At 39.8% G+C, this 27,353-nt stretch overlaps 2 long non-coding RNA genes across 4 annotated transcripts in view; both read right to left on the bottom strand.

Moving 5' to 3' along the window:
• The window catches only part of LOC140211084 (uncharacterized), a 360,478-nt gene that overhangs the window by 103,321 nt on the left and 229,804 nt on the right, over positions 1–27,353 (bottom strand). The window lies entirely within an intron of this gene.
• LOC140211085 (uncharacterized) lies at positions 1,132–23,249 on the bottom strand. Of its 2 annotated transcripts, none has more exons than XR_011889386.1 (3): positions 23,129–23,249; positions 3,021–3,077; positions 1,132–1,353 (listed from the first exon to the last, which is right to left on the bottom strand). It is a non-coding gene; the product is annotated as an uncharacterized lncRNA (long non-coding RNA). The 2 variants fall into 2 exon arrangements; XR_011889385.1 differs by lacking the exon at positions 23,129–23,249 and adding an exon at positions 8,993–9,067.

Here is a 27,353-nt window from a genome sequence, read left to right as displayed (position 1 = left end):
TAATCTGGTAATAATTAAAGTCCTGGCATTTCAGTTTTGATAAATTATCATCAATGTGAAATACTAACTATGTTCTCTCTTTCATAGATGTTCCTTGATTTGATGAGTATTTCTAAGATATTCTGGTTTTATTTCAGATTTTCAGCAGCTGCATTGTTTTGCTTCTGTGAAAGAAACTGTTTCCTGTACTGCAGAAGCTGTGGGAAAGATTAGGTAAAATGAGATCAAGAAGACGAATAGATTGAATAAAAACCACAGATAGGACTGTCAAAGGTAGGCGATAGTAACCATTAATTAAATGAAGCAAAAATAAACCTTACTGAATTTATTATTACAATATTATTAGATTTGGAACAGTAGTTACCCCACATAATGCAATGTTAGAAGTGCTGATTTTGCAAAATTGACTATTTGGCAGAAAAGTACGTCTATGGCTAATATTAAAGTTGATATTCTTGGTATGTATTACAGTTGGCAGAAATATAAATTGACTTTCTATTTGAATCTACTTAAAGTCCTGCTGTTCAATAAAAACTGAACATTTTATGCTAGAGGCGGATCTAAATCTGGAAGTTCAGATATGGTTGAATTTTTTTTTGCTTTCACAGAGCAGTTTACTCAAAATCTCAGTCAACACCTGTTCATAAGGACTGTCAACTAGAGGTAAATTTGACATGGGCAAACTCCATCCAGAAAGGATCATATTCCTAGCTCAAGAAAATAACTTGCATTACATCTATTACATAACACTTATTTTACCTTGGTTATTATTGCGGCCTACAATTGAAATTTAAACTCATCAACTCTAAAGTATGCATTACTTATTCTTTAAAGTGATCTAGAAAATATAATTTTAGCTGTTGACAGAAAAATTAGTTTGTGTAATTCTCTTAATTTTTTCCATTTACAATGATAATTAATGTGGTTATGATTATATTGAAATTATCTGAACATAGATTTTCCATGCAATATACACAACCTCGTATGATATTAGAATTCTCACATACAGTGATTTAATGGCCTGGTGAGAAGTAAGTAATTTTCAGTGCATAGGGTCTCTATGGCGACATATGTTGCCATTTTAGACTAAGTGCAGGGTCCTTCTTGTTAGCCCAGACCTTATTGGTCCATGCCTGCTGTTCCAAACAGAACTGGAGCATTTATTCATTTTAGTAGAAGCAAGTTTGAAACAACAATGCATATTTTGTCAAATGTAGGTATTACAATGTTACTGGCGGTTTAAGAACAATGAACCTGTTAGTTTGGCCACTTTTGATGTGGAGCTGGATCTTTCTTGTATTCACTCCCTATAGAACAATGTACATTGCGTGAGACTCCATTGATTTCAATAGGCTGCAGATAAGAAAACATTTTTAATTACTTCAGTTTAATGTTTTAAATATATTTTTCTCTTTTAGCTTTTTAAAAATGCTGATCAATTTAACTTTTTATTATATTTTTAAAAGTTATTTCATTGTTTTTAAGTGCTGAACAGTTCCCTAGTACAATAAGATGAACACTTGACCTCACAACCTACCTCTCTATAACCTTGCACCTTATTGTCTTTCTACACTTTCCCTGTAAATGTAAAACTTTACTGTGCTCTCTGGTATTGCTTTTACCTTGTACTACCCTGATCTGCATAAATGCTATGCAAGACAAATTCTTTAACAGAACCTTAGTTCATGCAACAATAAGAAACCAACTTACCAAATTTAATTTACCAAATGTTCAAATGTTAGGAGTAATCTTTGACAGTGGCAAGTAGGGGGCTGGCTATCAAGACCTTCAGAACACTTCAGGAGTTTACTTCCCTCACTTTGCTGCTGATTCTCATCCCCCTTTTACGAGTGTCTGGGTTACTGAAGGGCAGCAAACTAGATTCTCCATATCTGGACCTGATAAGTATGGCCTGGGGAGTTTTCAAGCAATGCTAATGCATGGCAGGTTGACACAGTAAGGCTTATCCATTGATGTCAGCAATAAACAATGTCTACAAATAAAGACCAGACCTATAGATCAAGAGCAGCAAGCACAAAATACTGGAGGAACTTAGAAGGTCATGCAGCACCTACGAAGAGAAATAACAGATGATGTTTTCAACTGAGGCCCTTCATCAGGATTGGAAAAGAAAGGGGAAGAAGCCAGAATAAGAAGGTGGGGCAAGGGAAAGGATTTCAAGCTGGCAAGTGATAAGTGAAACCAGGTGAAGGGGAAGATGAGTGGGTAAGGGAGGCAGATGAAGTGAAAAACTGGAAGCCGATAGGTGGAAGAGGCAAAAGGCTAAAGAAGAAGGAATCTGATAGGAGAGGAGGGTGTATCATGGAAGAAAGGGGGGGGCGGGGGGAAGAGGTGTGTCATCAGAGGAATGTGATGGGTAGGTGAGGAGAAAAGGTAAGAAGGAATGGAAAAAGAGAAAATGAGAGGGGTAGAAATTACTGGAAGTTAGACAAATTGATGTTCATGCCATCAGGGTGGAGGCTGCTCAGGTGGAATAAATATGAGATGTTGCTCTTCCAAGCTGCAAGTAGCCTCATCATGGTACTACAGGAGGCCAGGCACCAGCATGTCGAAATGAGAATGGGTAGTAGAATTAAAATAGGTGGCCACCAGGAGATTGCACTTTTTGTGGAGGACAGAAAGTCAGTGATTCAGATTATTAATATATAATAGAGCATGTATATTTACTCCTAAACACAATTAGCGTCTTACAAAGATGCAAAACACAAAAGCATTTCTGCTTTCCTATCTTATTGCTTGCTGAGAAGATTTATCAGGAATATCCAACTAAAAGGTGATTTATTGTGACTAATTAGTCTGGTACGTATAATAAAAAAATAAATATCCACTGCCTTGCTTCATCAACTTTCCTGGTAACTTACTTGAAAACATCTATTAGATTGATTAGATGCAACCTACCAGACACAAAGCCACGTTGACTATCCCTAATCAGTCCTTGTCTATCCAATTACATATATACATACACACATAGTTCCTTAGAATACCATCCAGTAACTTACCACTACTGATGTCATGCTCAATGGCCTACAATTTCTTGGCTTATTCTTGGGCTCTTTCTGAAACAACAGAACAACATTAGCTGTACTCCAATCCTCAGCACCTTACCCATGGCTAAGGATATTAAATATCTCCAATTTCTGTACCAGGCACCCAAGGGAACACTGTCAGGCCCTAGGGATTTATCCACCCTAATTTGCCTCAAGAGAGAAGACATCTCCTCATCTGTAATCTGTACACAGTGCTTGACCTCACTGCTGTTTTGGCTCACTTCTCTAGACTATGTGTCCATCTCCCACGTAAACACAGATGCAAAAATTCCATTTCTGTTCCATCTCTTTTGGCTTTTTGCATAGATGTCCAATCTGATCTTCCAGAGAACCCATTTTGTCCCTTGCTATCATTTTGCTCTTAATGTATCCATAGAAGCCCTTGGAATTCTTCTTCACCTTACCTGCCAGAGCAACTTCATGCGTTTTTTTTTTTAAAAAAGCCCTCCTGATTTCCTCCTTAAGTGTTCTCTTGCATTTCTTATAGTCCTCAAGTAGCTCATTTGCCCCTTCCAGCCATGCACCTCCTTTTTTTTTTTTAAAACCTCAGTATCTTTCAAAAATCAGGGTTCCTAAGGTTTATATTTAATATTTTCCAGTGTTGCATGTTTGCAGTTTAGTGCAGGATTTTCTTATTTCAGCAGTAACTGGAGTTTGTTGTTGTTATCAATAAGTGATGAGAGAACTAAATTCCCATTATTTAAAATTATCCATTATTTCATCTAGTAATTAGAATGTTAATTAATCATTGTTAGAAATGTAAATTATCTCATGCAGAATTAAGCACTACAGAATATAAACAATGAAAATAACAATCGATGCTTGTCCTTACTTTAATGTTAAGTTTAGCTTGAAGAATATTTATGATTTTAAAGTGTATTTGGTCATATGGTACTGTCAATGCAGACAAGGTCACATCCTTAGTTGCCCTAAGAAGCTGATGGTGGGCCTCTTTCTCCACTCCAATTGTTTTATTTGTGTACTTAGCTGGGGTGCAATTGATGTAATAGTTCCAATGTAAATCTTAATGGCTTACTCATATAATAGCAACCAAAACTGCAGCAAATATTCCTTGGCTAATTCACTTTATGATCTCAAAGTCTATTGAAGATTGTTGGAACTCAGTTATGTGGAGGCACCATGAAGCTGGTTTGGTATTATCAAGACATCCATTTATAGATTAGTTGTGTCTTTTTCTTAGTCTTCAAAGATGCTGGTGACCTGAACCAACCTCTTCTGATCAACTTAACATCAAGGAGCAGAGGACTGAAAGATAAATATTATTATTTGTTATTCCATGCCAGAGATCTCCTCCAGACTCCACAGTCTTCCTATGACAGAGTTTCCCAACCCCTTTCTCTATTACGACTCCATGCCCCGTCTGACCCATTTGTTTCTGTTGGGTCCATTCCAACATGTACTGGAGATCTTCTCCTGCTGTGCTCCCTCTGCCTACTGACTTCACATCCTTAACAACATGTTTGGGCAAAAAGTAGTTCCGGATAGTTAACTGATGTAGGACTAGCCCATGTCTCCAATCTGCATGCTGGATTTGAGTCCGGTTGTAACTCATTCACACTTGTTGAATGTCACATTTTTGTGCAAAAGTGAAAAGTGGTAACAAAATGTCAGCATACTGTATTTTAATGGGTAAAATTTGAATAAGGTAAAATTGTTGCCTTTATTAGTTTTCATCAATCCTGCCATCCAACTAGCCTGTGGGAGCTAAATTCAGAATTAAGGAAAAATAAGCAATGTCACTGTTGGGATTCAGATATGTGGAGATGCCATGACATTGGTTTGATACTGTCATGACATTATGACACTTGCTTATAAATTGGTTATGCCAGTTCTCCCGGTTGTCACCCACTTCAACTCTGCTTCACATTTCCATTCGGACATGTCCATACATGGCCTCCTCTACTGCCACGATGAGGCCAAGCTCAGGTTGGAGGAGCAATACCTCATATACCGTCTGGGTAGTCTCCAGCCCTTTGGCATGAACATTGAATTCTCCAATTTCTGGTAATTCCCTCCTCCTCCCTTCCCCCATCTCAGTTTCACTCTGCCCCCTCCTCCAGCTGCCTATCACGTCCCTTATGGTTCCGCCTCCTTCTACTACCCATTGTGTTTTCCCCATTCCTTCTTCACCTTTCCTGCCTATCACCTCCCTGCTTCCCCTCCCCTTGATCTTTCCGTTTACTGGTTTTTCACCCAGAACCTACCAGCCTTCTCCTTCCCACCCTCCCACCTTCTTTATAGGGCCCCTGCCCCCTCCCTCTTCAGTCCTGATGAAGGGTCTTGGCCCGAAACATTGACTGTTCATTTCCACGGATGCTGCCCGACCTGCTGAGTTACTCCAGAGTGTTGTGCATGTTGGTTATGCCTTTACTGTTTATACAGACATCCCACCCTGCAAAAACTCATTTCAGGGAGGTAGCACCATCAATTTGCGGGAGACTTCCGGGAGAGGTGGGATGTCTGCAATAGAGTAGCTCCTTAGCAGCTGGCCAGCTAGTTTAAATAACGTTAGCTATGCTAATGAACGAGGGACACATGTTAAACTCACCTCAACATGTCTTTTACAGTCTTAACCCACCATGGGCAATAGAAAAGTCACTGTTGCAAACAGTGCAGCGAGCAACACTGTCATTATTTTGACCCCTATTAGACAGGGGTACACTTTATTGTAGTCTGGGGTGACGTTATGTTTTATATTTTCTTTTTTTGGAACACTCTGCCATGGCGCGCTCTCTCCCTCTCTCGCTGGCTCTCAAAAAAATTGATTTCCAGGATATTGTATATAACCTGCGGGCATCAGGGAGCCACTATTAATATGCGGGAGACTCCCGGAACTTCCGGGAGAGGTGGGATGTCTGGTTTATGTATAAAAGGAATCAATCTAGAAAAACTCAATTATACTACAGTTATATGAGTCTTGCTCATATTTCTGAGTGGGAATTACTAACAGAAATACAAGTTTAACATTTTTGTAAACAATACCTGTATTAACTGAAGATCAGCTAGAAGAATTGCTATTTTGTAAGTTTTGTACACTCCACAGGGGACTGTCTTGTCTCCCTTTCTCTTCGCCATTTACACCTCAAACTTCAACTACTGCACAGAGTCTTGTCATCTTCAGAAGTTTTCTGATGACTCTGCCATAGTTGGATGCATCAGCAAGGGAGATGAGGCTGAGTACAGGGCTACGGTAGGAAACTTTGTCACATGCTGTGAGCAGAATTATCTGCAGCTTAATGTGAAAAAAGACTAAGGAGCTGGTGGTTGACCTGAGGAGAGCTAAGGTACCGGTGACCTCTGTTTCCATCCAGGGGGTCAGTGTGGACATGGTGGAGGATTACAAGTACCTGGGGATACGAATTGACAATAAACTGGACTGGTTAAAGAACACTGAGGCTATCTACAAGAAGGGTCAGAGCCGCCTCTATTTCCTGAGGAGACTGAGGTCCTTTAATATCTGCTGGACGATGCTGAGGATGTTCTACAAGTCTGTGGTGGCCAGTGCTATCATGTTTGCTGTTGTGTGCTGGGGCAGCAGGCTGAGGGTAGCAGACACCAACAGAATCAACAAACTCATTCGTAAGGCCAGTGATGTTGTGGGGATGGGAACTGGACTCTCTCATGGTGGTGTCTGAAAAGAAGATGCTGTCCAAGTTGCATGCCATCTTGGACAATGTCTCCCATCCACTACATAATGTACTGGTTGGGCACAGGAGTACATTCAGCCAGAGACTCATTCCACCGAGATGCAACACTGAGCATCATAGGAAGTTATTCCTGCCTGTGGCCATCAAACCTTACAAGTCCTCCGTTGGAGGGTCAGACACCCTGAGCCAATAGGCTGGTCCTGGACTTATTACCTGGCATAATTTACATATTACTATTTAATTATTTATGGTGCAACTGTAACAAAAACCAATTTCCCCTCAGGATCAATTAAGTATGACTATGACTTATTTGAGGCAAGCAGATCCTCACCTATAAGCATTTACTTTTGCAATGGACTTGGAAACAGTTTTTGTTACGATTTTGGCAGGGATATTTACTTGGTTGAAAATGGAGGAAAAGAAAATGAATGCAAAAAAAAAAAACCCCACCAGTTTGACATTTTTCAATCCATAAATAGGATTCAGTTGCACAGAACCTAAAGTCTGAGATTTACAAAACAAATTCTTAATGGTTACATTTTTTGTACTTGCAGTTTGGCCAAGTAGAAAATTAAGTCTCTAATAACACTGTCCAAGAGCAAAGATTTCAGATGTTGTATAATTTGCAGTTTGAACTTGCTTATGTTATCTTACGAAATCTGATGACAGTTTATTAAAAATAACTTCAGTGTACTGCTTTTGACTGAATAGTACTAGCAAGGAACTTCTTCAGAAAATCTTGTTTGCACTCTATCGTATACTGTACATTTAGTGGCAAACGCATAAGAGTTTAGTCAAAATCCATATTACCTGCTCTATTACATTAATGAATATTGGTCCATTTGGTTCTTTGCCAATTCTAGTTTATTTGTTAAATATAAAGTAGTTGCCGACATTTTGTTGATTATCTAACTCTATAAGCAATGCATTAAATTGACTAGCCCATTACTTTAATAAGTGACACAGTTACAAATGAATTGTAATACATTATTTGGTTTGTTGGCAATTCCCTCACTCCCTTCCCACCCTTTTTGGCTGATATGTAAATATGATGAGTTCTAAAGCACCATGCCATTGCAAAATGCCCTGGAGAAGTCAACCATGCAGACAGGCAAGGTCCTGCGATCAGAATGAGAATCAAATGGGAAAAGTTATTAATTTCTATTAGCAATACCAATTAGCTGCTTGTATACTAGTTTGAAAGAAACACTGTCAATATGCTAATATCCTGCATAGTAGCAAATCTGAGTGAATAAAAGTAACATGAGAAAATATACAGATGCTGTAAATCCAAGGAAAACACTTAGTGTTGGGGGAACTCAGCAGGCCAGGCAGCATCTATGAAACTGTTACTCTTTTCCATGGATGCTGCCTCACTTACTGAGTTCCTCCTGCATTTTGTGTGTGTTGGTTAAATAAAAGAATTGTCCCATCCATTATTTAAAGAGTCTTAAGAGTTGTACTCCACAGAAACAGGCCATACAGGGCACTTTGCCCATACTGAACTTTGTGTCCACCTACACCAGGGTTTCCCTACCTAGGGTCCATGGACCCCTTGCTTAATGGTCCATGGCATAAAAAGGGTTGGGAGCCCCCTGATCTACACTAATCCAAATTTTCCAGTTTTATGACCATATCCTTCTATCCTACTACCTATACCCTTTGCCAGCAACTACAGTGGAGTAATCCACCAAGCTTGCAAGTAAAACTAAGTCACTTATCCTCCGATAATGCTGACTCTGCGTAACAGAACTTGCTTCCAATTTAAAGATCATCAGTCTTTATCAAGCCATCATTTGCTTCCCTATATGAAGTGGCAGAACACATTTTAAACATTATCATAGTTAATGTCCCACTGCCAAGTAATATCTGAATTTTTTGTTAAATAATCATTTTATGATTTTGGCATGCTGGTCAAGGTTAGCAAATGCTCACTAGATCAAGTAACACGTCAAGATCATCACGTGCACACCAATAACACTGCTCAACCAAATTACAAGTGATAGTGTCATATTGTTCTCTGTAAAGATATTTGTAGTAATTATGCCAACCCTGAAGGCATTTCCTTTTATTGTTCCACTTAATAGCACAAATTGTTGAGCACACTTTCTACAATTGCATGCAATGCAAGTGGAAACTTATTTGCACCATGCAATAACAGCCAATAATACTAGACTTAATTTTCAAGCTGATGTGCAAAATGAACAAGGTAATTTGACAAATGACTAAATAAAAAATTATAATCAATAAAATTACCTTCAAGCGTTGCCTTGTCAGTGATTTCCTGTAATAATGTGGTCACCACAAGGGTGATTTTCACTGGGCTGCAACTATAAAATATATTGCATTGAATGCTTAAAATGTTACATATTTCAATTGGCACTATGTAACACTAATTTGTATTTGCATTTTGAAAGTAACATATGTTTTTCATATGGCTTTTTTGCTTCTGGACCTTGCCACATCTACCAGATGCTTTAGGATTAAGTAACCTCCAGTGTAAACTGCTCCAACACACATTCTGCTCAATATGTCAATTGTGGCTACTCCTAAACATGCTGTGGTCAGAGCTAACCACTGTTCAGACATGTTGTCAATGAACTGTATTAGAAATCTACTAGGACTGCTTATGCTGAATCAGTCTATATGGGAATCTCAGAGACTCAGCCGCAGTTCATATATAAGTTTTTAGCACAGTAAGCAGACACACAAACTTTCTTATGTGTTACCTCATGAAGACTATGTGAGGACTGACATCTGGCTCTAGACCTTACGACTGCCTTCAACTAAGTATAAAAAGTATCATTTTCTTCCCCTTTTGGGAATGTCTGCTCCTAAACATGGTATATTGAAAGATGTATTTCCTCTTTTCAGTCCCTGAATCCTACATCTTTATAAATGAGGCAAGAAAAGGTTTCCTTACAATTACATTTTCAAAATACTTAATTGACTGTGAAGTTCTTTAGGAAGTAATAAGGATGTGGAAAGTATTATTTAAATGCTGATTAATGCATCTCTCTTAAAGGCTCCAGGTCCTTTTTCTGCTCTGTAATTAGATTTAAGATAATTTACAGAGAGTAACCTCTTATTGGCAGCTGCATTCCATGAGACTGATATTTGCTATTGTCAAGTACTTTTGTCTTGAAATCAATCCATTACTTTTCAGCAAGGTTTCCTGACTTATTAATCAGGATGTTAAGAACAGTATCAAATTCACACCATTATATCGACAAATGTTTTTGGACTTGCTTACGAAGAAGTTATTTTTCAGTTGTTCAGTATTGTAATGTATTGTTCTCCATTTCTTGAATCCAGGTTACATTGAAGTCAAAGACTGTGATAAAAATAACCAGATGCCAAATAGAGCAATGTACCACACAACTGGATGCGTAGGTAGTTGTTATTTCAATGTTCACTTGAAAGTGAACTGCCAGTAGAGCAGAGCCAACTGATCTCATAAACACAGGAGTCTCTCCAAATGCCAGAAACCCAGAGTAACACACACCAAATAAGACCATAAGACCAAAAGACCAGAATTAAGCCTTTTGGCCCATCAAATCTGCTCCACTATTTTCATCATGGCTGATTCATTTTTCCTCTCAGCCCCAATCTCCTGCCCTCTCTCATATCCCTTCATGCCCTGACCAATCAAGAATCTATCAACCTCTGCCTTAAATATACATACAGAATTGACCTCCACAGCTACCTGCGGCAATGAATTCCACTCTCTGACTAAACAAGTTCCTCCTCATCTCTGGTGACTGGTCTTAGACTCTCCCACCATAGGAAACATCCTCTCCACATCCACTCTATCAAGGCCTTTCAAACATTCGATACACTTCAATGAGATTCCCCTTTCATTCTTCTGAATTCCATGAATCCAAGCCCAGAGCCACCAAACACTCTTCATATGACAAGCCTTTCAACCTGGAATCATTTTCCTGAACCTCCTTTGAACTCTCTTCAGTTTCAGTACATCCTTTCTAAGGCTACATCCACACTAGACCGTATAATTTTGAAAACACCGGTTTCACGCAAAAATGATAGGCGTCCACACCAGGTGTTTTTGAAAATACCTCCGTCCACATTAGAACAGATATTTAGGTGAATCTCCTCCTACTGAGCATGCGCAGGACGTACAGAAAATAAGCAAAGAGGAAACTGTATACCTGGTGCGCGTTTGTCCAGTTAGACTAGAAAAACTTAAAAGGAAATTGCCAAACAAAAGACTTGGTGCATGTTTGTCCAGAAACATTTCCTACAGCCATAGTCTCTTCACCAATGAAAGGGACAACAGCTACAACTAAATGCAATAAGGCTTGTTACTGGGCACAAGTGAAATTTGCTGTTACCTCATTTGTTTGCCTTTACTTTTGCTATGTCTTTGTGTATTATTTTGCTGTATTTAACATGTGCAATAAAACAAGTTACTGGGCAAAAGTGACAATTGCATCTATTGAATGTTTGCACAAGCAATACATTAATAATTTTACACAAGCAGTGGACAAATCCAAGTGCAGAACACGGGTGCAGGGGCAGAGTTGGGAGGCGTTATCACCATAGCAAGCGTGGAATTGGTTTCCAGGAGAGTCTTTACCTGAAGTCTTGGGTTTGGAGAGAATCCAGGAGCGATGCTAGACTTAGAACTAACAACCTTAAGAACAATGAACTAAGGTTACTCATACCAGAGTCAACCAACAAACTGGCAGCTCCTTGTTGTGATCATAGGGTCTTTATCCTGCATTTTCTGATGGAAAGCAGGTGTGTGTAGTTAGTGGAGTCTGGGAATGATTGAAAATTAAATGAGGGGATTGAAGCCCAATTCCTGAGGTAGGTAGTAAGGTGGGGGATTGCCCCAAGGGACCATGGCAAATAAAACGCCTTGTTAAATGTATAAAACATGTCTGCATCAGTGTTATCTTGTACTTCCATACAATGTTACATTAGACTGCGACACATCTATTGTCAGATATTGTTCTTGTGGTGTTGGAGGTTGCGTTCAAGAAAACAATGAAATGCCACGCTGCCACCACTATCTGTTCCGGCACGTCATGATGGTGTTTTTAAAATTAGCCTGTTACCCCGTACACACTACAATGCCCAACCAGCATTTTCAGATTTAAACACTCTGGAGAGTATATTAGAAAAGCTCCGTTTCAGGGGAGGAAACAGATGGAGGGTCAAAACGAAGAGAAAAAGCTTCGGTTATGGATTTATCCGGTTTAGTGTGTACGTAGCCTGAGATAAGAGGCCCAAAACTACTCACAATATTCCAACTGAGGTCTCATTACATTCGTGCTTTTATATTTTAGTCAACTTGAAATGAATGCTAACATCACATTTGCCTTACTCACCACTGACTCAACCTGCAAATTAACCTTTAGGGAATCCTGCACAAGGACTCCCAAGTCCCTTTGCACCCCAGTTGTTTTGTATTTTCTCTCAATTTAGAAAATAGTCAACCCTTTCATTTCTTCTACCAAATGCATGCTCATACACTTTCTGACACTGTATTCCAGCTGCCATTTCTTTGTCTATTCTCCTAAACTGTCTAAATCCTTCTATAGACTCTCTACTTCAACACTACCTGCCCCTCCACCTATCTTCATATCATCTGCAAACTTTGTAACAAAGCCATCAATTCCATCATCCAAATTATCGACATTCTGTCCCAAAACTGACCTCTTTGCCTCCTGCCAATCAGCCACTGCTTTATCCATACTAGAATCTTTCCTGTAATGCCATGGGCTCATAGCTTGTTACGCAGCCTCATGTGTGGCACCTTGTCAAAGGCCTTCTGGAAATCCAAATATACAACATCCACTGATTCTCTTTTGTCTATCCTGCTTATTATTTCCTCAGTAAAGTCCACCAGTCTAGGACCTATTTTATCATGTACCCCCAAATACCCTGAAGCCATAGCCTTAACAATCAACTCCAACATCCTACCCATCACTGAGGTCAGACTAACTGGCCTATAGGTTTCTTTCTTCTGCCTCTTTCCCTTCTTTGAGATTGGAGTGACGTTTGCAATTTTCCTGTCTTATTGAACTATTCCAGAGTCTAATGATTCTTGAAAGATCATTACTAATGCCCCACGATCTCTTCAGCCACCTCTTTTGGAACTCTAGGCTGCACACCATCTGGTCCAGATGGCTTCTCGACCTTCAAACCTTTCAGTTTCCCAAGAACCTTTTCTCTAGTAATAGTAACTTCACACACTTCATGACCCCTGACACCTGGAACTTCCCACATACTGCTAGAGTCTTCCATAGTGAAAACTGAAGCAAAATACTTATTCAGTTCATCCACTATTTCCCTGTCCCCATCACTACATCTACAGCATTGTCTTCCAGCAGTGTAATATTCACTCTCATCTCTCTTCTACACTTTATCTATCTGAAGAAACTTTTGGGATCCTCTTTAATATTATTGGCTGGCTTACTTTTGTGTTCCATCCTTACCTTCTTAATCACTTTTTAGTTGCCTTCTGTTGGTTTTTAAAAGCTTCCCAATTCTCTAACTTCCCACTAATTTTTGCTCTTTTATATGCCTTCTCTTTAGCTTTTATATTGGCTTTCTCTTGTTAGCCATGGTTGTGTCATCTTACCTTTAGAATACTTCTACCTCTTTGGGATGTATAAATCCTGTGCCTTATGAATTGCTTCCAGAAATCCCAGCCATTGCTGCTTTGCAATTATCCTTGCCAGTGTTCTTTTCCAATCAATTCTGGCCAACTTCTCTCTCATGCCTCTGTAATTCCCTTTACTCCATTGTAGTACCGAGACATCTGATTTTAGCTTCTCCTTCTCAAAATTCAGGGTGAATTTGATCATATTATGATCACTTGCCCCTAAGGGTTTGTTTTACCTTAAGCTCTCTAATAAATTTGGGTTCATTGCACAACACCCAATACAGAATAGCTGATCCTCTAGTGTGCTCAACCACGAACTGCTCTAAATAGTTGTCTTGCAGTCATTCTAGAACACCCGTCCCCCTTGGTATTCTACACCAACCTGATTTTCCCCATTTACCTGCATATTGAAGTCCCCCATGACTATTGTAACATTGACCTTCTGGCATGCATTTTCTATCTCCTGTTGTAATTTGTAGACCACATCCTTACTACTGTTTGGGGGTCCATATGTAACTACAATCAGGGCATTTTTACCCTTTCAGTTCCTTAACATTATCCACAACGATACACCACCTTCTGACCCCATGTCACCTCTTTCTAAAGATTCGACTTCATTTTTTACCAACAGAACAACACCATCTCCTTTGCCTTTTTGCCTGTCCTTTTGATACAATGCGTATCCTTGGACATGAAGCTCCCAGCTATAAATTTATTTCAGCCATGGTTCAGTGGTGCCTACATCATCATACATGCCGATCAATGCTGGAGGTCAGGCACCATCCATGGAGAGCAATAAACAGTCCATATTTTGGGCTGAGACCCTTCATCAGGACACTCAGAAATTTGGTTTTGGGCCATTTGGCAGAGTATATTGTCACCAAAGGTCCACAAATGCTTGAATGACTCAGATCTCCAACTATGGTCTTAAAAGCATGAATCGTCCATTAGTGAAAATATCACAAATATATTGTTCAGTCTTTTTTATTTCCTTCGCACTCAGTAAAGCATCTGAACGTACAATGTAAAAACTTACTGGTATTGTTACTCATATTTGTTAACAAATTCAGTCTTTGATCCTGTTTTTTTTTTGGTTTCCATAATTGCACTTACACACAAATTTGTGCAATTTGAGCTCTCCTGGCACGTTAATCTTTAACATTTGCATGGATCAGAGAACAGCTACAAATGAGCTATCCAAGGAGATCAGCTTTCCAAACTCCAATAAAAAGAAAGCATTTCCCTCATTTTAGCTAATGGGTACTGGTAAAACCACAAGGATGCTTCAGCTGCACCAGGTGATTTGACCTTGTCTGCATCTTTTGCGACATCCGGGCCACTCACCTCTCTACAAACCTGAAATTTGTTATCCATGACGAAGGAGATGAGATTGTTTGTACAAGTAAGGTGTTAGTCACTTGTTTAACACACGAAGGATGGCTAATGAGCAAATACTGTTCGTATTTGTAGGAAGTGATTTGATAGCAACTGCTTGAATAATACCTGTGGTATATCTTGACAACAGGCTTTCTTAGACCAAGCAGCAATACCTGGTTAGTCAATTCAAGTCAAGTTTATTGTCATTTAACTATATGCATGTATATAACCATATAATGTATATAGAAACAAGATAACGTTTCTCTGAACCAAGGTGTGAAGCACAGTAATGCACCTAACACATGATAACTTCTGAAGGTAAAGATAAAATCTGCAGATGAATCACACATAAATCTTCAGGAGAGGGAAACCAGAGGTCCATGAGCCAGTATTCATTGGGGGGGTCAGAGGTGGAGAGGGTCAGTAACTTTAAATTTCTGGGTTTGTCACTATCTCAGAGGAACTGTCCTGGATCCATCATATAAATGTAATTGCGATGAAAGCACAACAGCACCTCTAGTTCCTCAGGAGTCTGTGGAGATTCGGCATGTCATCAGAAACCTCGGCAAACTTCTGTAGGCGTGTGGTGGAAAGTGTGTTAACTGGCTGCAGTATGGCCTGGTATGGGAACACCAGTGCTTTTGAGTGGAAAATCCACAAAAGGTAGTGGATTCGGCCTAGTACACCTCGGGTAAAACCCTTTCAACCATTGAGCACATCTATACGAAACACTGCCATAGAAAAGCAGCATCCATCATCAAAGATACTCACCACCCAGGCCATGCTCTTTTCTCGCCGCTGCCATCAGGTAGGAGGTACAAATGCCTCAGGACTCACACCACCAGGTTCAAGAGCAGTTACAACCCCTCAATCATCAGGCTCTTGAACAAAAGGGGATAACTACACTCATTTAAGGACTCTTTTATCTTGATATTTCATGCTTGTTATTCATTGTTATTTATTTATTAAATGCATTTGCACAGTTTGTTTATACTTTACAGTTCCCGATGTTTACAGTTTACAGATCCTGTTTACAGATCTTGTTCTATAGATTGGCTAAGTACACCCGGAGAAAAGAAATCTCAGGGTTGGATGTGGTAACATGTGTGTACTCTGATAATAAATTATACTTAACTTCGAAATAAAAAAGTGCATTAATAGTTAAATATTGTAGAGCATGGAACAGATTAACCAGTGACACTTCGAATACGATGCAGGAGGGAGTTCAGAAGCCTAATGGCCTGGTGGACAAAACTGTTTCTCATCCTGGCCATTCTTGTGTTTTTATGCATCGTAGTCTCCTGCCTGGTGGTTGAAAGTCAAAGAGGATGCTGCATGGATGGGCGGGATCGTCAGTAATACTAAGAGTCCTGCGTATGCAGCGCTCCTGATAAATGTCCCCGCTGGATGGTAGGGGACCCCATCATCATCCTCTCAGCTGTTTTCACAGTCCTCTGTAGGGACTTTTGGTCCAATGCTCGACTGCTCCCGTACCAGATGGAGATGCAGCTTGTCGGGGCACTCTCACTGGTGCTCCTGTAACATGCAGTTAAGATAGAGGGGGAGCCTTGCTTGCTTTAATCTTCTTAGGAAATGGAGGCTCTGCTGTGCTTTCTTGTTCAGGGAGGTAAAATTAAGAGATCAGGTAAAGCCATCCGTGATATGAACTCTCAGGAACTTGGTGCACTTAACTCTCTCTATGGAGGAGCCATGTTTTCAAGGGGGGGGGGGTGGTGTTCGCCTGCACCTTCCTGAAGTCCACAATGATTTCCTTATGTCTCGGTAGTTTGCAAACCAGAAGCTTCGTAGGTACAACTGTTCAATTTAGCGCAGATTTTTTGCTTAGAAATACTGATATTTGAATGCCCAGCATATCCTTTGTGTATCTAACCTCCATGATGTTTCCATTCTTAAAAAAAAATGAAGTAAATCAAAATTTGAGGTAAGAATCCACCATACTTTTCAAGAAGCAAGGGTGAGAAAGTCAGCAATGATCACAAAGGCCCTTTGTTGCAGCCTAAAAGGAAGCAAAGAAAAAACTACGGTCTTAAAATATGTTTAAAATATGATGGTCTGGTTTCTGCTTAATTGTAGTGAGCCTGATACTAAAAGGACCACTTTCTATGGACAGTACATGCAAAATTATGAAGTGGAAAGAACTCTATGGGACTCATGTCACAAGACCCATTAACACACTCATCACACCCCAAGTTATTAACGCTTCCTCCACCGTTTAAGGTTGCCACAGATGCAAAAGGGGCAGACCTTCTGGATGACAGGTGTCCATCAGTCTCTTCCACTGAATTCACCCATTTAGAAATCATACAGTCACAGAAGGGTACAAGACATAAATAGGCACTTTCAGCCACTTCATCTATGCCAATCACAGTGCCTGTCTACACTAATCCTATTTGCCTGCATTGGACACATATCCCTCTGTAACCTCCCCATCCAATTACTTCTCCAAGTACCTTTTAAACATTGTAATTTTGTGTGCCTCCACTACATTTGCAGGCGGCTCATTCCAGATATTCACCATGCTATGAAGAAATACCCCTCAGATATCGTTTACATTTCTCTCCTCTCACCTTAAACATCTGCCCTTACACTAATCTCTTTAGCACTCTCTCTATTGCTCCAACATCCTTCCTGTAGTGTGGCAACCAGAACTGTACAGACTTTTCTCAGTGTGGTCTAAGAAATGTTTCATACAACTTCAATATGACATCCAGCTTTTGGTGTCCATGACTCAGCAAACACACCAAATGACGTTTTAATTACCCTGTCCATCTGTGTCTCCACTTTCAGGGAACTATGGACCTGGATCCCAAAGCATTTATGTAATACTATACCTGTCTCTCAAAATGCATTACTTCACATTTGTCTGGATTAAATTGGTTCTATTGCGACTCTTCAATTTTTCAGCTAATCAATGTCTTTTTTATTCCCAGACAATTTTCTTTGCTATCTATAACTATCAGTATTCATGTGATCTGCAAACTTATTCAACACACCCTTCATATTCTTCATGCAAGTCATTTATATTTATCTTGAAAACATTAGACTAGCATAATTGTACGATCAATCATGCATAGCCAATAGATATTCAACAACTGGGGAATTATTATTAACTCTATAATTGTTTTCCCACTCACACATGATTAACTGGATGGAGATTAGGTGCAGGATTATTAGCCATCCAAGGGTACTCGAGGCCAATGAACTGCACTGTCCATCATTTCATCCAAAGCCAATTACAGAACACATATCTGATCCAGCACTTTGCTTCTCTCCACTAGCACGTACCTGAGCTACATGTACTGTCCAACTCTTCTTCATGGTTGTGCTTCACAACCTAGAATAATTAAGTTTTTAAGTTTTTACCAAAAGGCAAGTAAGATAAAGAATTCTGAAAGTTTGCTTCTGGATTACTGGCAATTAGCAGGTTTGGTTCTGAACTCATTCCTGGTAATTGATACCATAAGGAATCCAGTTACAGTAGTAGCTAGACTGTGTTTAGTATAAACAAGACTGGCTCTGCATACAATGACAAGATTCCATCCACTGCTGCTTTTATTCTAAACCAGTTTATGTGCTTAAACTGTAAATCACAACATATTTGCCAGCCTAAAGCTTCTTGATTTTTAAAGCTCATTTGAGTAAGTACTCTGAACCAGAGGTACACACTGTATTATCTTCAAAGTAGAGTTGCCCCATGTGTCTGAACTCTATCAGCAGAAGTTCTCCAACATGCTAAAACAATGGCACAGATTTTGCTGAGTGCATACACTGCCCACATTCACTGTTGAAGAATATAATTGTTCCCTTCTCAATTATACCCATAAAGATGAATTTTATTCTCTAGGAGATGGATCTATATTCCTTGCGCCTAGTCTTTGCATAGCACCAGGGTTTTGCAGCATGAAATCCCAGTTTTAGTATTTAGATGTGAACACCATCTCAGATTACAATGTCTTTAATGATTTGTTTGCATCTAAATCTGATTCTTCATAATGAACTGCACTGCTACAACATTGTACTAAAATCACATTTTTAACCAGAAAGAAACTGGGTTGTTGGGAGGACGCTTTGCTTTATTGGTCTATAACGGTAAGAACAGAATGTGAATTTTGGGTTCCTTTTCTCATCCAATTGAAATAGTTTTCACTTATGCATGTCTGTGCACAGGAACATGAGTATATTGAAGAAGTACAGTCCAAAGGCCAAACAGACAGAGTAGGTACTACTAGCCAGCAACAGTTAATACAAGTTATAGAGGAAAAATACTGTGGAAGATAGAAACAAAGACAGATTGATAGATGGAACAAGGAAGGAAAGAAAAAGTAAATTAATTAATAAAGCTATTACAATAGAGTGTACAACTGTATTTTTTAATTTCTCTTTTAGTGAAATGCCATACTGTATACTCACCCATTAAAGCACAAAACATGTGCCTCCAACCTTTTTAGTACCATGGACCCTATTAACTGAGGGGTACGGGGATCCCGGGTTGGGGACTCCTGAGTCATAAAGGAACAGAGTAGATTTAGTCATGACAAAAATGTCAATTCTACTGCTGTCATCCTGTTCACTTGTAATCTTACAAACATTCCTGGGTGTAGGAATTCAGGAAGGCAATATGGATTCACTAGATTGACAAGAAAAAAATTGGCAGAAATATTCAGTGTTCAGTTACTTCCTGTTTGGTTTGAAGGATAATAGATTTTTTTTACGGTGAGATACTATAAAATGTTAATGCATTAACTATGTTTGGATGTGTTGGCACGTAGCCAAGTGGTTAAGGCGTTGGTCTAGTGATCTGAAGGTCGCTAGTTCGAGCTTCAGCTGAGGCAGCGTGTTGTGTCCTTGAGCAAGGCACATTACTTTGCGACGACACCAGTGCCAAGCTATATCTGCCCTAGTGCCCTTCCCTTGGACAACATCGGTGGCATGGAGAGGGGAGACTTGCAGCATGGGCACCTGCCAGTCTTCCATACAACCTTGCCCAGGCCTGCGCCCTGGAAACCTTCCAAGGCGCAAATCCATGGTCTCATGAGACTAACGGATGCCTATGTATATGTTTGGATGTCCATGAATACAAGACAGGAGTGGCACAGTTGTTCATCTGGTATAGTTGTTGTCTCATAGTTCCAGTTACCTAGGTACAATCTGATCATTCAGTGTTATCTGTGTGAAGTTTGCACATTCTTTGTGATCATGCAGGTTTCCTCTGAGTGTTCCAGTTTCCTCATTCATCCCAAATTGTGTACGTTAAATGTCCAATGTAAAGTGCTGTAGTGATGAAAGAGTGGGAACATTTGGGAATGCTGAGAAAGTTGATGGGAATGTGGGGAAAAATGTTTCAGGTAGGAATAATGTAAATTAATTATTGATGGTTCGCCCATTACGCCTGTTTCTATGTTGTGAAATGTTAACGTTATAGTATAACAAGGACTTGAAGGTATATGCTAAATGTTACTGCAAATAAAAGTAGCAAGGAAGCCTCAGTTGTATCAGTCTTAGACAAAGCTGTAATTGGAACTTTAGTTTCTAATGGAAGGATGTTCTCAATTTGGAGATATACAGCCTGGAATTCATGAGATTGATTCCTCAGAACAGTGAGTTCGAGGAGAGATTGTGAAGGATCAGTTTATAATCTTTGCAGTTTTTAAGAATCAGATCATTTCATTGAACCAAAAGATTCAAGGGAGGGATTAGTATGGAAGATATCAAGAGGTATTTTTAATCAATCTGGGAGTTCATGATTAGGGCATTATCTCATGGTCAGGACTGGATCTTTTGGGACTAAGGTAAGAAGAATTTGTTCACTTGTTGGATCAACTTCTTTGGAATTCCCAACAAAGATATCTGCAATTGAGTATATTGAACCCTAAGGAGGTTAAGTGAGAAAACATATGTAAGGTATAGGACTAAACTGGATATTACTGAATGGTGGAGTGGGTTTGAGGGGCTGCTTCCATTTCTTATAACTCCCACTCTGCCACTGTTATTTTCCAGATTCTATTGATTGCAATAGTTGCCAATTTCTATGGTAACAATGACATGTGTGTTGAGTATTAAAATTTTAATTTACAAAAACTAACAGTGAAGCAAATATATACGAAGTTTCATTCCCATTGAACGGAATTTTACAATTTGAGAGCGAGCTGGTATTTTGATAAATGAGCGCTGTCAAAATCTATAGCAGAAACAGTTTGTCTGCAAAGATTTAAGTTAAATCTCTTGAGTAATTAAAATATCTCTTTACAGTATTCCCAGGTATCCTGTTTTCGTCTGAGAAAAATCAACTGATAACAGCTCTTCAGAAGATGGATCAAAATTTCTGAGATCCCTGAATTCTAATCTTGTTTCCTTATCTCACAGTACATCAGAGATAACACAATCTTAGCTGACTGCAGCCAGGTGTTCTTCTCCATTTTACTGAGAATTTATCAGATATTCTGTTTAGTACGTTTGGCTTTCATTAAACCATATCCCTACCTTGTCTTGACATTATGCACTAAATTAATACTAAAACAGGAAGATATTCTACTGAGCTGTTCCTAATATTACCATAATTATTTTGATGCATGGCTACCAGTGTTTGCCAAAAAATCTATCATTGAATTGACTGGAGATTGGAATTGTATTCTAGGATTTTAAGAGTACTGTATATGCATCTGATGCTACTACTGAGTATTACGAAAAGGATCCACAAATTATACTGAGCTTAAACTCTTACTGCATGATTTAAGAATTCTGAACAACAGCTGTAAAAGTTTAAAATGAGACTGATCATTTGGTTTTATTTTACCATAATGTAGCTTTAGGCTATCCCCATGGTGCAAGGTCTTTGCAGTCTATTGAACTTCCTGCCATTTCTGTGCATCCTATTTAGAATTTTGTCATGGGAGACACTAACCACAACATCTGTGTATCTAACTTCAAAGTGTTTTAACAGTTTATTCTATTTCAAGCAAACATATCCAAAGGAATTTAGACAAAAGGATCTGCGACTTAAGTTTCTAAGGAGGTGATGTCAGGAGCTCTAATTTTCTTGGATTCCAAACATCATGATTTTTGCTTCATTTAGTTTTCATTAAGCTACACTCAAAATGGCTTTGAATGTATTTTACATAAATGTGATAAGACATTTTTATATTTGTTTAGAGCCTCCTTAAATGTAGGTTTTCATGTAGTTAAAATATATTTTCTAAGCTTACACATAATATTAGGAATATGGATATGTCAGTTATCTCAGATTTTAATAGTTTTATTTCAATCTACTGAGGAAAATGTAATGCAATTTAAAAACCATTAATACTTCTCTGTTCTTTTTTTCTGCAAAACTTATTCCATAGTTTTATTACCACCTGTATAAAGAAATACTTCTTAATTCATCACCCTTCTATCTTTCTATTTTTCTCTTTCATACTTTAATATTTTAAGTTTGATGACGAGAAGTAGGAAAATTCTCAATAGTAAAGTTATTCACACAAGACCATACACATATGTGGGTAACTGCAGCAAAGGAATTAAATGTGATGCCCTTACAATTCAACAGCCCACCAATGCTTACTATTCAACTCTCAAGAGTGAAGTAATTTGCGGCTGCCAAAACTCACTCAGCTGCATTGCCATATGCCATAGTCATCAGACGCGCACCCTGGTAAGTAATTATGAAGAGAATACTGGTTTATTTTTTTTCTTTCTGCAGCCCAGTTAAATATAATAACTAAACTGCTGCCTTGGAGGAACAGTGAGTTCAATGCAGCCTAGGTATTGTGAGGTTAGTTTATTTACAAAGCTGCTGTGTAAGAGAGGGGAAACTGATCTCAGTGACATGGTGAAAAAGGGCTTATGGCAGTCCAGAGCATTCGCTCCACTTTCCAATAAAATGTGGGGAATATGGAGACTCAAATAAACAGACATCCAAACTGTTATTAATCAACATGTGACAGGACCTTTGTATGGAATTTATAAACATCAATACCTGAAAAAAAAAGAGAACTCTGTACTTCAATTTTGCTCCTTTCTCTTCACTTTTTAGGTATTACAGCATTTCTGTCGCTGGAGAGCAGTGTACAGTTAACAAGCTTGCTATTCCACTGGGAGCTGATGGACCATAAAGAGTGGTAGGGACAAGTTTCCAGACAATACAGAGCCCATAATGGAACCCCACAGTGTAAGAACCCGGCAATGGAAAATTCAGCAGTGAAGAAGTCCCAAGTGACATGAGCTAGTGTAAAAGCATTTGACTAAAAATGTTTTTTATTCATATGCTTTTGCACTCTAGAGGAGGCAAAGGCAATCGGGTAAATGAGAGGGTGAGGGAGATACTTAAGTCCAGAGCTTCAGGGAGTGCCAGCTAAGTACGTTACCTGGTAGATACCTTCCTGATGCAAGTGGGTGAGAATGAGTGGGTGCTGGGTCCTGCACTGGTAGCTCCTTTAAGCAGTGCTCAAGGTCTCCAAAGTTCTGCCTCCACGTGAGTGAATCATACCATTTACAGTGTACCCATGCATGGATGAGACTTTCAGGACCGACCTGTAACATGCCAAGGATGTAAGTTTCAGTGCTTTCCCAAGTGCAAGGGGGTCAGAGGCATGGAGGATCCAGAGGGAAAATCAATGAAACGGAGTGAATCTCCAGAACGTCATGACATTTCATTTTTTTAACTGAAATTGGAACATGGTACCCTGACCTTGGAAAATTTTATACAGCCTACAGTCAGTTTTGCTAGGTTTTTGTTTGGCTGCCATACATGTTTCATTTTGGTGTGGTATCCTTTCCTGTCATTCTTCTCTTTACATTCCGTTTCCTTTTGTTGTTTCAAGTATTATTACAAATTTGATGACCAGATCAAAGGATCTGCAAACTGGTTTTGAAATTTGAAGCCTCAATGGACCGATTCCACCCAGGCCTGGTCATCTCAAATGGCCACTCTTCATTTAGTCTCCCAAATTTCCCTGCTCTCTCAGCCCCCACCTCCACCATTCAGCCCTATACACCACTCACCCCCTTTACTTATCTGACTTTCCCCCAGAATCAATGTTTCCATGCATCCATCCAATACATCCATCCAACACATCCATCCAACACATCCATCCAACATCTCCCCATCACCTGCATTGATTGCCGAAATATAACTGTGTGATCAGCACCCAAACCATTCCAACTGTGTTCCCACATCATCACCCTACTACCTTCCATGGCCCCCCCCACGAGTCTTCTTCCTCTGTCCACTTCTGCCTATTTAATCACCTCCAACCCCAGGTTTTCCCTGATTATCTTCCACACCTTCTTGCTTCATGTTTTTTGCTTTGTGCAATGGAGTAGGAAGACTTGAAGGAAAATGTGTCTGTGCAAACCCTGTTCATTTGAGCATGATGTATGTGCCTGGCAGAACATTACAGCCTTGACCTGCTGCATAAATCTTTTCCCCTACGTCCCTCAGCACATTGTAATGCATATTAGATTTCTAGTCCACCAAATATTGCTAATTATAGCTAAAATATGTAAATTTGGATAAATATTTAAGGAGAAAAAATAATAGAGCTTTGAGGAAAGAGCAAGTAGATAGGGTTAATCAGATCTCTCAATCAAAAATCCTACATAGAGATTGGTTTAAGCATGGTTGAATGGTTTAAGATATTCAGGAGATATGAAATTATTTCAATACACCAGACATTAATTCAAATCAGTCTTCAGTTTTTAATGTAAATTGCAAGCAGTAATTAGTTTGAAGTTAAGAGGACAGCTTTGAAAACAAACTTTACACAGTACAGGTTATTGGCCCATAGTAAGTGGCTGGCTGCTCAAGAGACCACAAGACCATAAGACCATAAGACATAGAAGCAGAATTAGGCCATTTGGCCCATTGTGTCTGCTCTGCCATTTCATCATGGCTGATCCAATTTCTCTTTCAGCCCGAATCTCCTGCCTTCTCCCCATATCCAATCATGAAGTTATCATCCTCTGCCTTAAAGATACATACAGTCTTGTCCACCACAGCTGCCTGTGACAAAGAATTCCACAGATTCACCACTCTCTTGCAAAAAAAATTGCTCATCTCCATTCTAAAAGGACACCCCTCTATTCTGAGGCTGTTTCTTCTACTCTAAGACTCTTCCACCATAGGAAACATTCTCTCCATATCCACTCTTTCACCATTCAATGGGTTTCAATAAGGTCACCGCTCATTCTTCTGACTTCCAGTGAATACAAGTCCAGAGCCATCAAACACTCTTCATGTGACAAGCTATTCAATCCTCTTCAGGAATCATTTTTGGGAACCCCCTTTGAACTGTCTCAAGATTCAGCACATCCTTTCAAACATAAGGGCCCCAAAACTGCTCACAATACTTGAAATAAGGCCTCGCCAGTGCCTTATAGAGCCTCAACATCACATCCCTGCTCTTATATTCTTGTCCTCTAGAAATGAATGCTAACATTGCATTTGCCTTCCTCATCGCAGATTCAACCTGCAAATTAATCTTTAGGGAATCCTGCACAAGAATTTCCAAGTCCCTTTGTGCCTCAGTTTTTTGTATTTTCTCTTCATTTAGAAAATAGCCAACCCTTTCATTTCTTCAACCAAAGTGCATGACCATTCCACCTGCCATTTCTTTGCCCTTTCTAATTTGTCTGTCCTTCTGTAGCCTATCTCCTTCCTCAAAACTACCTGTCCCACCGCCTATCCTCATATCGTCTACAAACTTTGCAACAAAGCCATCAATTCCATCTTCCAAATTATTGACTGATAACATAACAAGAATTAGTCCCAACAGTGACCCCTGTGGAACACCATAGTCACCGGCAGCTAACTAGAAAAGGCTCCCTTTATTCCCACACTTTACCTCCTGTCAATCAGCCACTGCTTTACCTATGCTAGAATCTTTCCTGTAATATCATGGGCTCATAGCTTGTTAAGCAGCCTCATGTGCGGCACCTTGTCAAAGGCCTTCTGGAAATCTAAGGACACAACATCAACCAATTCTCCTTTGTCTATCCTGTTTGTTATTTCTTCAAAGAATTCCAACAGATTTGTCATTTCCCTTAAGGCATTCCTGCTGTCCACAGCCTATTTTATCATGTGCCTTCAAGTACCCTGAGACCTCACCCTTACTAATCGACTCCAACATCTTCCCAAACACTGAGGTCAGACCAACTGGCTTATAGGTTCCTTTCTTCTGCCTCTCTCCCTTCTTGAAGAATGGAGTAACAATTGCAATTTTCCAGTCTTCTGGAACCATACCAGAACTTAGTGACTCTTGAAAGATTATTACTAATGTCACTATGATTTTTACAGCCACCTCTTTCAAAACTCTGGGATGTATACCATCTGGTCCAGGTGACATATCTAGCTTCAGACCTTGAGGCTCCCAAGAACCTTCTCTCAAGTAATGGTGACTTCACACACTTAATTACCCCTGACAGCTGGAACTTCTGCTATACCGCTACTGTCTTCCACAGTGGAGACTGATGAAAAATACATATTCAGTTCATTCGCCATTTTATTGTCCCCCATTTCTACCTCTCCAGCATCATTTTCCAGCAGTCAAATATCCACTCTTACCTCTCTTGTACAACGTATATGTAACCCCCAGGTTTGGCCAGCGACATTAGTCCAGGGAAGGCAGTCTCTGGCCCCGCCAAACATGCGAAATCTGAGGCATCCCTTCCGCTGGTATCCCGAGGCTTCATCAACTCCGAACCCCACTCCAATTCCACTCCTTTCTGGTGTCTATGACCTCTCCTTTCAGGCATCTTCTTTCTTCATCTTCCACTGAACAAAAGACCCAGATCACCTCAGTCGCAGGCACACAACAAGAAAAAACACTCCTTTCATTGGATGGCGCACCTTCAAAAGCCCCCATTATCTCTAGTCATAATCTAAATATTGCTGCTATAGAAAGCCATTACATTAGCAGTGAAACCTTTCCCAGTGTGTTACACTCTCCTCCTAACCAAATTTAGTCATGTCCTCATGATAATGAAATAATTTTCCAACCCCTCATGCAAAGCACAAAGTTCAACCCAGGTGTAAAAGGCAGTGACATACTCTGCAAAGCGGTAGGTGCCACACTCAGTTCCCCCGGTGCTACATAGGCCAGCCTATCTGGTGGTGCCCTGATTCTCTGAGACAGCTGCTCCACCTCGCAGGTACCTGGGAGTCACTGAAGTTGAATGACTCAGCGGTCAACTTTCCCCCCTTTGCAGAGGGTTTCTCCCCAGCTTGTCTCAAAGGGACACTAGACATTACCATCACCAAGAAAAGATGCGCTGGCATATCCCCCACTTGAAGGTGACCTCCTTCTTCATCATGTTCCTGACAATCACTGCCATCCTGTTCATCTGTACAACCTAGGGCTTCTGTAGGTCAGGCCTCATCAATACCCCAGCAGGTAATCCCGGCTCCTCCTTGTGGTCTTCTGGAGCATCCATTAAGAGGGCCTCGCTGTCAGGCATTCCAGCAAATTTGGGGGTCCCCATCACTCTCGCTATTTCCCTGGGCCGTAACACGATTGGCTTTGACTCGGTGAACCACACAGTCCCTCATCTAAACTCGTTATCCGGTGTAATGCAGCCACGCACTTCCTCAAA

Source organism: Mobula birostris, chromosome 16, assembly GCF_030028105.1.
Source record: "Mobula birostris isolate sMobBir1 chromosome 16, sMobBir1.hap1, whole genome shotgun sequence".
Classification (NCBI taxonomy): domain Eukaryota; kingdom Metazoa; phylum Chordata; class Chondrichthyes; order Myliobatiformes; family Myliobatidae; genus Mobula; species Mobula birostris.
Note: the sequence above shows the minus strand (reverse complement) of the source record. Positions and strands in the feature narration are given on the sequence as shown.